We start from the raw sequence: 12,516 nt of genomic DNA on the forward strand, positions 1-12,516 counted from the left end.
AGTAGTCAAAATGAGAATTACAATTGTCTGTAAAACACACACTTCATTCTAATGTTCAGGCCTGCAATTATAAAAAAACTGTGTCCTTTAAATTTCAGAGGGAAGTTATATCTAGATATCAGGTGTGGTTTTGCCTTGTTTGCTTCACCTGTTTACAGTTTTAACTACTCATTTAACCACTATCATGCTATGATCCAGTCTGAGGAAATAAACCTCACCACTTAAACAGGCTCTACCATAGAAAAGATGGTCCAGCCCATACAATGATTAGTAGTCTGCCAGTCACTTTTGTTCCAATCCATAATAGGATCTGCCTCAGCAACACCTTGGAAAACATACACATTCATACAGAAAGTAGAAAACCTGTATTTAGCTCTTTCCTGAGCACACAGAGCTCTTTACTCAGCTCCAAGCAGGATGGGTGTGCACATGCATTCCTACAGCCAAAAATACCTAGCTCATGTGCTCAATATTTTATCCAGCCTGACACACCAAATGCTTAATTAGTGCAGAACTCAGAGACTGGAACACAGGACAGTGCAGCCCAGGCGCAATGCACTCAAGATTATCACCTGCAAAAGAAGCTAAGCCCTAAAGAAGATGCCCTGTGTGCTGCTCCCATTGGCGATTCTGTATTTCGGACAAAAAGCACTGCTCTCAGTCACAAGCCAGTAGTCATGGTGGTAACAGTGATTTTGCAGTAACTTAACAGTTAAAGCACCTTTTTCTCCATGGACCATATGAAACAAACAGCAAACTTGTATCAAAAGACCACCCTCAGTAGAAATTAATTCCAAAGAAGCAGACACTCCCTCCAAACTAAATTTGCTCAGATATCTGCATGGACTGTTATCAAGAACAAGATGTGGGCTGTGGCTTAATCTTGTTGTGAGCTGGGAGACCAGCAACACTGAGTGCAATTTTTCCAATGGGTGTTTCCCTTGCTCTTGAACATAATTAGAGAGAAAAGAAATCCATGGACAATTGGATACCACAGATGTAACATACCAATGTTTTCATGAAACTGAAAGAGTTTAGCTGTGTAATTCTCATCCATCTATAAACCTGAACCAGGCTGTAACTGTGATTCCCCACAGGCACCCTAAAACATCATGGTCCAAAACTGGGCAGGCAGCAAGTCAATCCTAATGCTATGAAAAACAATCTAACCTTCTCTAGATGCATGAAAAATAAGCAAAAATCTAACACTGAACAATAAATGTTGTTGCTACACTATGCCATCTCCTAGGTAACCCACACTGTTCATTCTGATCTTTTCCCAGTCACAGGAGCTTTATCAAAACCAAGTTTAAAAACAGGCCTTCAAGGTAGCTCTGCTCATGGCAGGAAGTTGGAACTAGACCATCTTTAAGACCCCTTCCAACCCAAACCATTCTATAAGTCATTCAAAGTACATTTTAAGATACTAGCTAAAATATTCAAAATTAACTCAGTATCTGATGTATATTACATTTTTATAATCTCTAAATAAAAAAAATAGAGGAAATAGTGTTACTTTAAATACAGCTGTAATATTATGTTAATGTATGTGGTTTATTTGATTTTCAGAGTTTTCAACCTTGCAAGTTTTATCACTTTAACTTGTGGATGATTTTTTGGGATGGTTGGTTAGGGTTTTATTTGTGGGGTGAGGGGAGAAGATAATATGGATGAAATGTTTTCCATCATAGCTCTTCTCTTGTTCACATACTTTGCAGTATATATATTACTATATGTTTTCCAGGAGTACTTATGACTTTTACAGTTACTTAGAAAACAAAATACTTTAAATCGAAGTTGAAATAAACTGCACAAATTTATTAGGTCAGGTTTCTTTGAGCTAAAAAAAAAAGTTAAAAGATTCTCACAGAACACAAATGCTCCAGCAAAACCTGTAAATTACAAGAATTAAGTTATCACAACAAATCCTTATTGACAAGTCAGTGATCCTGCAAGCAATGCACTACTGCCTACCAGTATTTAAGAATAAGCTTCCAGAAATCAATTTGTTAGTGGGTACCACCTCTAACGCACATAAAAGTCATAGCGCCTTTAATAGCTATCTCCACAGCAAATTTCATTACTTTTCCCCATTTAAAAACTCAAATTAATGTGGGGCTAATATTTTTGTTTGTAAAGAATGAGATATACAGAATTACAGCTCCTCCTAATAGCACTGTAACAGCGATGTTTGGTGAAAAGTTACTTAGTAATTAGTCCTAGAAACATCCATTTCTTCTGTGCTGCAGATGACTATAGAATCCTCTGATGGAACTTGAAGAATTCTGTGCCATTTCTGATGTTGCAATGGTGGGATAGCAGGAGAGTGAAGCAGGTTTATGCATCAAATGGAAGGGAAATATTTTTCACTAGAACATTCTTTCCTTCATTTCCTGGCAGCAGTTTAACCATCTGTAGCTTCTAAGAACAATTAATAAACACATTTAATCTGCCCACATACATTTAAGTGCCATAGTGGAAAAACTCATACATTTCATTTTGGAATGCCCCAAACATTTACCAAAGTCCCAAAGAGCTGCCACAATCTACAGTACAACCAAACAGGAGATGTAAGTACCATGAAACACAGTATTTCACAACTATTTGAAGCTAACTGTTACAATCCTTACTGTCAAAAATTGTGGATAACACGTTCTTAAAAAGTTTTTGGGTTTTTTTAACCACATGTTTCTAGCCATTCATTGTAGTATAGCAAGGGAAATATGTTGTCATCTTATTGTAAAAGTTCCATACCTTCTTGGTGATTTCTCATGGACAGTTCCTCAGAGCACACACACCCTCTTCTTCAATGCAGAGCCAACAAACTCCATCTCCCCTCTCAACCAGCTAACCCACTCTTTTGTAGTACTCTTATTCTTATTGGACACAGCTGTGGCCTGTTAAGGGCAGGCCTGTTCCTAATCTTTGGTGATTAGTACAGCTGCAACTCCTCAGGTGTGAGACTACCTTCTGCACTATTTTTATTTTCTTATATTCTACCCCCCCCAGAAATATTTCACTTCTGAGCATCTTTCCAGAAAAGAGGCCAAAATACTGAGTATTTCTAATGATAATTGCAAGACCTTCATTGGAGGATTTTTATGTATTTATCCAGTCAATTATTTACACATTCAGATTGATGTCTCAAATGGGGCAGCTGCTTAAAACATAGAGCATTGTTAACCTCAGCAGAGTATTTGTATATTTAAAGCTGGGTATATATTCTAAGTATCTTTCTGAGTTAGGCCATTAAGGCAGAAGATAGAATCCAGAAAACATTTGCTATTACAATGTAAGCCTTCTATACTTAAAATAACATAAATTTGCCTTATACTTGACTACTCTGAGCTAGAAATACATATTGTGAACTGAATACAACCCCTTAGGCCTTGCCCCAGGTGGCTATACTGTGAGAATTCAGGCATTTCTGACAGCAGCTATTTGATAATTACCCATCACATTAGCATGAACCATGAGAGACAGAGCCCATAATGTGTTGCAGCAGTTCCAATATGAATTACCTTGCAGCCCCTGGTGAGAGAAGCTCACAAGTAATGCCATTGAATGCATTATCTCACACCACCACATCCTATAAACAGTGCATGCCTATTCTAAACTCAGTTCTGATTTGTAAAAGATCAGCTAATTTCACAAGGTGCATGCACAGAAGCAGACAACACAAATTCAAATTTACAAACTGGTCCTAAATTAGTTACAGGCACAATTTCTTAGGAACAGCTAGACCAAAAATATAGTAGGCAATTGTTAATCAAAATCTAATGCCTTCACATTTTAGAATCCCAGACCAGAACATTAAGCATGAAAACTATAGGTGGGAAACAGATTTAATGCCAAGGTAAATTTTACGGCAGCTTTTAGATCTAACAGAATGTCTCGCATAGTGTGTCAGCTGGCAAATTGACACAGTTATTAAACAATCAGTAACAGTACCTGCCACGTGTGAATGAAGAAATTGTGTTCTTGCATTGTAAATGCTGCCTGACATTTGAGGAGATTCCTCTGTAACCATACTGTACCCTAACAAAATCACCCTCATCTGATTAGATTGCTGATATATGATTGCAGGAGCATGTTGCATGCTTGAATGGAAACCCAAGGCTTCAATCATCAGCAATGAATTTGCAACAGCTGCAGACAGTAACATGCTGTTTAAATGTCATGTGCAGTGAGCAACTAAAGATTCATTCAAAGTGTTACTGAAATCCACTAAATTACAAAATGTCCCTGAACACGTTAGACACATTGACAGAGTACATGCAAAAATATGTATCAAACAAGCTTCATTTGAAAGAAAATGGGGGTCTGATTTGTGAAACAAGTGACAGAGCAAATATGATAGAGTTTGGATCTAACTCTACTGAGTCTTGTTGACTTCCTTTCTTTGGTTTTCATATAATTCTGTTTTGTCCATAGTTTTCAATTACTGCTTCCCAATTTGTTCAGGGCCCCAAATACCCCACATGTTTCCTAAAACGTGAATAGAAAAAATACACGAATGGTATAATGGCCTCCAAATAATACATGGAAACAACATGGTCAACATTTAACAAAAATAGAATAACTGTAACACTGCTCTCACCACTAGGCTCAAGACCATATAATGGCAACAAGACATGCCAGTGACAGTCTCTCACACCTCCTTCCCATGGCAGCAGAATACAACACACTGAATTGGGATTCCACTCGCCTATTGTGTTCATGCTAGGTGTAGCTAAACTTGGGATGGATGGACGAATGTAAATTGAAAAGAAATCATATGGATTATAAGAAATATATATATAGCTCAATCTGATGATAACCATCTTCCATAAGAGAACTTCTGGTTACACAAATTTCGCCACATGAAATCATAGAGCAGTACATTCAGCCTAAGATCTTGTCATTAGTAGGAAGTTAACAGTAGATGTCTAGAATATGTGGTAAAAACAATAAAAAATTGAAAATAGTACTTGCCAAATCCTGTTCCTAATCTCCACCAATTTGTTGTTCAGAGACTTCATAAACCAGAAGGAGTGTTTTCACATTTAATAGTTCTCAATGGATTTTTCTTCCATTAGGTTTTGTTTTTTTTGAACACATAGCAACTTCCACACTATATCATGCTAGTGTGAGCTGAAGTTTAATTATGTAATGGGCAAAGAGGAATCTCCCTGAGGTTGATTTGAACATTACAATAACAGGAAAAGAACACTGCATAGGCTGAAATAGGATACTATAATCATACCATATTATGTTTTTACAACAGCCAACACAGCATCAGTACAGAATAGTAAGTTCCTTGCTGCAGTGCATCGTCAGCATGTTTTTCAGGCATTTCTAGAAGTAAAATATCTTTAAAACATTAAAGGTGAATTTATGTTCCGTTTGGTTTGCAAATACAAAATCTACCTTTCAGCACAGTCAAAGGGATTATTTCAAGAATGATCCAGGATTTGGTCAGATGAACACAAGCTGTGTTCTGCTCACTGTCTCACGGAGGATAAAGAAATGATAATTTATAAAACTTAACTTCTCTTTCAGTGAAGCCAGGGGCATCAAACAAATTGAAGGAAAGCTGTTGGTTTGTTAGTACGCAGTTATCAGTCTTTCCAATGGTTTCGGATTCCTACTAAGGACAAATTTTCACCTCGCCTGGAACTGCCTCTCATCAAATGATGAAGCCTCTACACTATCTGAAGAATTTTTCAAGAGCTCTATCATTGATGAAAATGCCAAGTTCTGTTCAAAACAACTGCTTATTTTTAAAAGGCAGTTGTGAAGGGCAATGAGAACCTAACAGCTGAGCACAATCACATAAATTGCTCATATATGACAGAATAAAACACTGAAAGCATGCTTAATGCTCATGTTTTCAAGCTAAGGTTTCCTGGAATGGAACTACAGATACAAAAACAAAACAAGCAACAAGGATAGTGATGGTGGTGGTGTTTTTCTCTATTTGACAGTGTTAACAACTGAAGAATGACATCCAAAAGAGCAAAGGATTTGTTTGAAAAAAACCATAATTTTCAACATTTTTTGTTCCATCTTTTACAAAATTCTGGCATTTCCACACATGCAAATAAAAATGGTGGTATCAATACAGGAAAGATGAGCTAAATTTCCTGAGACCATTCAGCACAGAGCAAAAATAACTGAATTCCTTTGGGTTTGCCAGAATGTGTATGAAAATTTCAGCACAGAAAACATATTAGCAATTTTCAAGCTAATAATGGGTTTTAATACAGACACAAACTGTGGCACACAAAAAAAACAGTCAACATACTGTAGAAATATTCTGTTTACACTGATGAGGAGTGAATAAGTATTCACTTTTTTTTTTTTAAAAAAGAGGACAGATCTTAATTATAAAAGCTTTAACTTATATTTCAAGATAAATTATTTAGCTTTCTGTCCCTGTATAGAATTAATTCTATTTTATAATTCAGTTTTTCACCTATCATTGATTTTTCTGAACTGAGAAGTAGAATAATAGAATTTCTTTATAAAGGAAAAATTGATCTACTCCAGAATGAGGTTACTTTGAGAACAACTGTAAAAAAAATCTAGTTATGTTTTCCTAAAGAAGAATCTGAGAAGAAATGTAGAGTTTACATAATTTGAAGCAAGAATGGAAAGAACCACAAAACATATTAAAAACAATGTTTTGTTTATAATGTTCAAGTACCTCAGTATTACCATGTTTAAATACCATGGTAAATCACCTGCTGTGTGTCTTTCTTCACAATCAAGCATTTGAAGTAAATATTTTTAATCTCTCTTTGCTATTAAGTATATCAATTGAAAGGCCTAACCAAAATCAGCAAAATACAAGCACAGCACTTTCACAGGTTATTCCAAACTCCCAAGGTATTGTTCTCAGCACTATTAATCTCTTTTTTACTCAGAAAATGCACTGATGGCTAAAATACCCACCCACATTCAGAGAGGGTTTAAACTACAGAGCTTTACAGGAACACAACCACATCATGTCACCATTTAGGGCAACTTTAGATGAGGTAATCTAGGCAATTATCAGCATGGAAACCTGACACCAGCCTTACATACAATACATAGCTAATACGGTGCTTGATTAATAAAAGATGAATCAGTAATTAATGCCAATAAATGTGGATTATGGTAACCTGACTCTTTCAAACTAACCTGACACTTATATGAGATTACAAACTTAGCAGAATGTCATAATAGTGATATGGGAATTTACCCAGATTTATATGTAGCATTTGATACAGCACTGACATTTTGATTAGAAACTAGAACACTATGGGACCAATGTTAGAGACATTTAACTGATATGTTTCAAAATGTAATTTCCCACAGTGAAACATCCAATGTCTGGTTTTCAAGGTGACTTGCAGTGATTATCTCCTAGTCCTATGCTATTCAAAACATTTCTTAATGATCTGGATGAAGGCATAAAGTAATTATTCATAAATATTACATATGGCCCAAAATCTGAGGGAATGGGAGCAATGAAACCTAAAAGTCACTGACAAAGCCACATAAACAGCTCATCTGAGATCAAAAACATGATTTGGCATTTTAGAACAGCCAGAAATCAAGTCACACCCTTAGAAATAAGGGACATTCTGTCCAGTGAGGCAGCAACTTGAAAAGACTGAGATTTTTGGTAGATGATCAGCCAAACTGGAAACCTCAGGATGACATAGTAGTTAAATTAGTCTCATTAAACAGCTGAATATCAACACACGTAAGCAGAGCGTATCACTCTTGTGGTTTGCACCAGTGGCATCACTACTACTGTGCCATGGTTTTATTTCATTTGGTGAACGGATAGGTTTGTGAAGATAAACAGCTTTAAAAATGAATAAATAAAAAAAATCTGAAATTATTTGCTTGCCCTCCTTGTATCACAAAATAGAAAAACTACAACAATGGGTCTGGTCTGCTTGCTACTTGCATTTTTGCTTCAATCCTTTCACTTGCCATAGAACTGAGCATAAAATAATAAAACAGTTCTTAAATAGTAAAAGCAATGGGCAGAGAATCTGGTAAATATGAAAGTGTCTCAAATTTGTCTTGTATGGTATTTGAATAAATATCCTCTTAAGAGAGTATCTCTCATATATGGAAAACTATGAGGAGTCAAGGACTATTTTTGTCTTCACTGGTAATGCTCCAGTGAAGCACCCTACCCAAATCACAAAAGGCAAAAGTAAGGATTCGCAGAGTGTAGAACTACCCACTGAGGAATATCAGATTTGAGACCATCTAAAGAACCTGAAGTTGCACAAGTCCATGGGACCTGAGGTGAATGAAGATTCTAAGCCATTATTCATCTTATTTGAGAAGTCATGGGAGTCCGGTAAAGATTTTCACTGACTGGACAAGGGTAAATACAACCCCAATTTTAAAAAAGAAAAAAATGAACTGCAGGCTAGTCAGTCTCACCTCTGCCCCCAGCAGGATTGGGAGTGGATCTTCCTGGAAACTATACTAAGGCACATGGAAAATAAGGTGATGATGACAGTCAACTCGCCTTCACCAAGGGAAAATTGTGCCTGACAAATTTGGTGGCCTTCTATGAAGAGGCCACAGTGGTGGTGGGTGAGGGAGGAGTAACTGATGTCAGCTATGAGTACCTATGCAGAACATTTGATGCTGTCACACACAACATCTGTGTCTCTTCACTAGAGGCATGGATTTGATGGATGGACCACGCAGTGGATAAGGAATTGGCTGGATGCTTGCACTCAAAGAATTGTGTTTGATGTCTCAATTCCAAAGTGGAGACCAGCAATGAGTGGCTTTCCTCACAGGTTGGCACTGGGACTGGCATTATTTAACATCTTTACTGGCAACATGGACAATGGGATTGAGCACACCTTTAGCAAGCTTGCTGGTGACACCAAATTGTGTGACCCTGTTGACAGGCTGGAGGAAAGGGATGCCATCCAGAGGGGACACATGAGGCTTGAGAAAGGGGGCCCATGCACACCCCATTAAGTTCAACAAGGCCAGGTGCAAGATCCTACACTTTGAAATCCCAAATACAAGCACAGGCTGGGAGAAGAATGGATTGAGAACAGCCCTGGTAAAGACTTGGCAGATGAGAATATAACCTGGCAGTGTGTGCTCACAATCCAGAAAGCCACCTGTATCCTGGGCTGCATCCAAAGCAGCATGGCCAATAGGCCAAAAAAGAAGATTCTCCCCTGTGACCACTGTCACAGGGGTCTGTGGATGAAGAAAGAGACAAGGATTTGACTCTATATTTCAGAAGGCTTGATTCATTATTTTATGATATATATATTACATTATAACTATAGTAAAAAGAATAGAAGGAAAGGTTTCATCTCAGAAGGCTAGCTAAGCTAGGAATAGAAAGGAATGAATAATAAAGATTTATGTCTCGGACAGAGAGTCCAAGCTAACTGGGCTGTGGTTGGCCATTAATTGTAAACATCCAAGATGGGCCAATCACAGATGCACTTGTTGCATTCCACAGCAGCAGATAACTATTGTTTACATTTTGTTGCTGAAGCTTCTCAGCAGGAAAAATCCTAATGAAAGGATTTTCATGAAAAGATGTCTGCGACACTCCCCCTCTATTCTGCCTTCATGATACTCCAGTCGGAGCACGGCACAGGACCCCAGAACAAGAAGGTCATGGATTGTTGGAGCAGATCCAGTGCAATGATCAGTACCTGGAGCACCTTTCCCATGAAGATAAACTAAGAAACTGGGGGTTGTTCAACCTGGAGAAGACTCTGGGACGACATTAGAGCAGCCTTCCAGTTCCTGAAGGAGGCCTACAAGAAGGCTGAAAAGGGACTTTGCGCAACGGAATATTGTGACATATAAACATATATAAACTGAGAGAGCATAGGTTTAGGTTAGAAATCAGGAACAAATTCTTCACTGTGAGGGTGGTGAGGAACTGGCACAGGTAGCCCCAAGAATCTGTGGATACTCCATCCCTGGAAGTGTTCAAGGCCAGCTTGGATGAGGCTTTGAGCAACCTGGTCTGGTGGAAAGTGTCCCTGCCCACAGTGAGGGGGTTGGAACAACATGAACAGTGCCTTCCAACCAATGCCATACTAGAATTCTATGAAGACTGGATAAAGAAGGTGTCCCAATGGCTGAGGGAACTGAGATTGTTCAGCCTGAAGAAAGGGCTCGGGGTAACTGCATTCTCTCTACAATTCCCTGTAAGGATGTTGAAGCCAGGTGGGGGCCAGCCTCTTCTCCCAGGCAGCTGGTGACAGGACAAGGGAACATGGCCTCAAGCTCTGCCAGAGGCAGCTCAAGTCGACATGGGGAAGAATTCCTTCACAGAAGGGGCTGTTAAGCGTTGGCGCAGATTGTTGTGGCACTTAGTGCTATGGCCTAGTTGACAAGGCAGTGATTGGTCAAAGGTTAGACTGAAGACTTGCAAGTCTTTTCGAACTGAAATCATTCTGTGGTAAGAATCTTTGCATCAATTTAATATTTCTGAAGTAAGACTATCTGGTATTTTAATTAGCACTCCTACTCCATCATACTCATTGTGATTTTTTTTAATAGCATATATTATCTGGACCACTCTCTTCTGCATAAGGCAAACTAACATGGATGGCACTGAAATCAATTGAAAATGCAAAGTCAAGAGGCTTCTTGATATTAAGAAACATTACAGAATTTTAAAATTATTCATAGTAATATTATGACATTGAAAATATTATAATGGCTCCAGGGATGGACAGACATAGTACCTTTAACAATAAACATTGTACACAAAGAAAATGAATAAATGTATCAGATCTTTCCTATCATATGAAAGTCCTTTACTGTATTCATATTTTGATAACATCATTAAATTTACTACTTTGCTTGTGATACTTTAACTGCTAAAGGATTTATTTCTGTTCTCAACTAAAACAGAGGTCTGAGCTAATCAAAGCTAAATGAGATGAAGAATGAAACATATTTCATCTGAACAGTGATGTTTAAAAGAATAGCTTTAGACACTTGAAAGAAAAAATCATTTGGTAAGCTGTGTATTTAAAGCATACAAGCTGAACATTATTCCCTTGATTTATTAGTCCAAACTATTTCAGATGAGCTCAGGCTCCCTGTGGAACAGACTACGAAAGGAACACATAATATTGCTGTTCTCAGTGCCAAACGTAATGACAATAAACAAGCAAGGAAGGAAAAATAGGAGAAATGTTTAAAAATTTAATTATAGTAAATATTAAATTGCAAGATTCAAAAATCAGAAAATAAGAATAAGAAAGTCTACATAATTATAATACAGTAAGAAAATATAATTATAATATATAATTATTATAATATAATAAGAAAATCTGCATAATTAAACCAAACATGCTTTCTATGCAATCTTTTTGCTCTCAAACATACCCTACAACAGTGAGACTATTGTATAGTCAAATTGAACCATTTAAAATTACATATAATGGCCAATACTAAACATAAAAAAAAAGTGACCAAACTTGCAATATAAATCTTTGCCTTGGGCTTACTATAGAGTTTGAGATGACTATAGAGTTTTAAAAGAAGGGTGTGCTGATATTTAAGAAAATCCAGAAGTTCACAGAAATCCTGGTGCTTGTTTTAGAAATGGTTTGTTGAATCCTAGCATGTTTCAATAACTGGAGCAGAGATAAAAATGCTATTCAGTTATGATGACAGCTGATGCCATCTTCAGAAACAAAGAATTCAAGGTAACAGTGGTGATATATATCAAATGGGAAGAGAAGTACATTTCTATTTCTATAACAGAGATTTTCATTTTTCCTATTCCCAATAGTTTAAGCCATATCTGACATATAATCCTCTTTAACCCTTTCATTATTTCTGAGATTTTCAAGTCTACAGCAACTCTTTTTTGCACATCAAATGAGAATCCCAAGAACACATCAATACTTTTTCCACAGGTTTCTAAAGTTCAAAAAGGTTTGCCTTACATTGTGCCCTGGGGACATGGAAATGTCTTTCAGAAACTGATGCATATTCACTGGACTGAGGAACTAATGTGGAGCTGATTCCTATGAAACCACCACTTTAGTGGTTTAGGGTGGCATTAATCTCTGTCTCACCATAAAAAGACACATTATTTCTGTGGTTCTTTATGACTTTTAAAAAGCACGAGCCTACATGAGGAAGCAAATATAATAGCATTTTTACATACAGGAGTAGAAAAAGTCCTTAATCGAAAATTTACTTCAATGGATGATAAACAGAAAATATTCTGAGAGACAAAGAACTGTAAAAGTCTAACAAGAACACTCCTCCAGTAATATTTCATTTGAATAAGGAAAGGCTAAATAAATAGCTTAGTCTTACATGCATTCTGGTCACTTGTGAAGATGACAATGAATCCTCAAAAATTATATCAAATACACTTGGGACCTGTTTTAGTGGTGGTCTTGGCAGTACTAGGTTAACAGTTGGACTTGATTATCTTAAAGGATTTTTCCAACCTAAATCATTCTGTTCTAGGCAGTAACAAAAACACTCATATAAGAAGAG

The 12,516-nt window shown here is 37.1% G+C and overlaps 1 protein-coding gene and 1 long non-coding RNA gene across 2 annotated transcripts in view; both read right to left on the reverse strand.

Annotated features, from left to right (window-relative positions):
- The window catches only part of PRKN (parkin RBR E3 ubiquitin protein ligase), a 675,844-nt gene that overhangs the window by 355,903 nt on the left and 307,425 nt on the right, over nucleotides 1–12,516 (reverse strand).
- LOC132071755 (uncharacterized) lies at nucleotides 1,843–2,836 on the reverse strand. Its single transcript, XR_009418188.1, has 2 exons — nucleotides 2,755–2,836; nucleotides 1,843–2,421 (listed from the first exon to the last, which is right to left on the reverse strand). It is a non-coding gene; the product is annotated as an uncharacterized LOC132071755 (long non-coding RNA).

This window comes from Ammospiza nelsoni, chromosome 3 (genome assembly GCF_027579445.1).
Source record: "Ammospiza nelsoni isolate bAmmNel1 chromosome 3, bAmmNel1.pri, whole genome shotgun sequence".
Taxonomy (NCBI): domain Eukaryota; kingdom Metazoa; phylum Chordata; class Aves; order Passeriformes; family Passerellidae; genus Ammospiza; species Ammospiza nelsoni.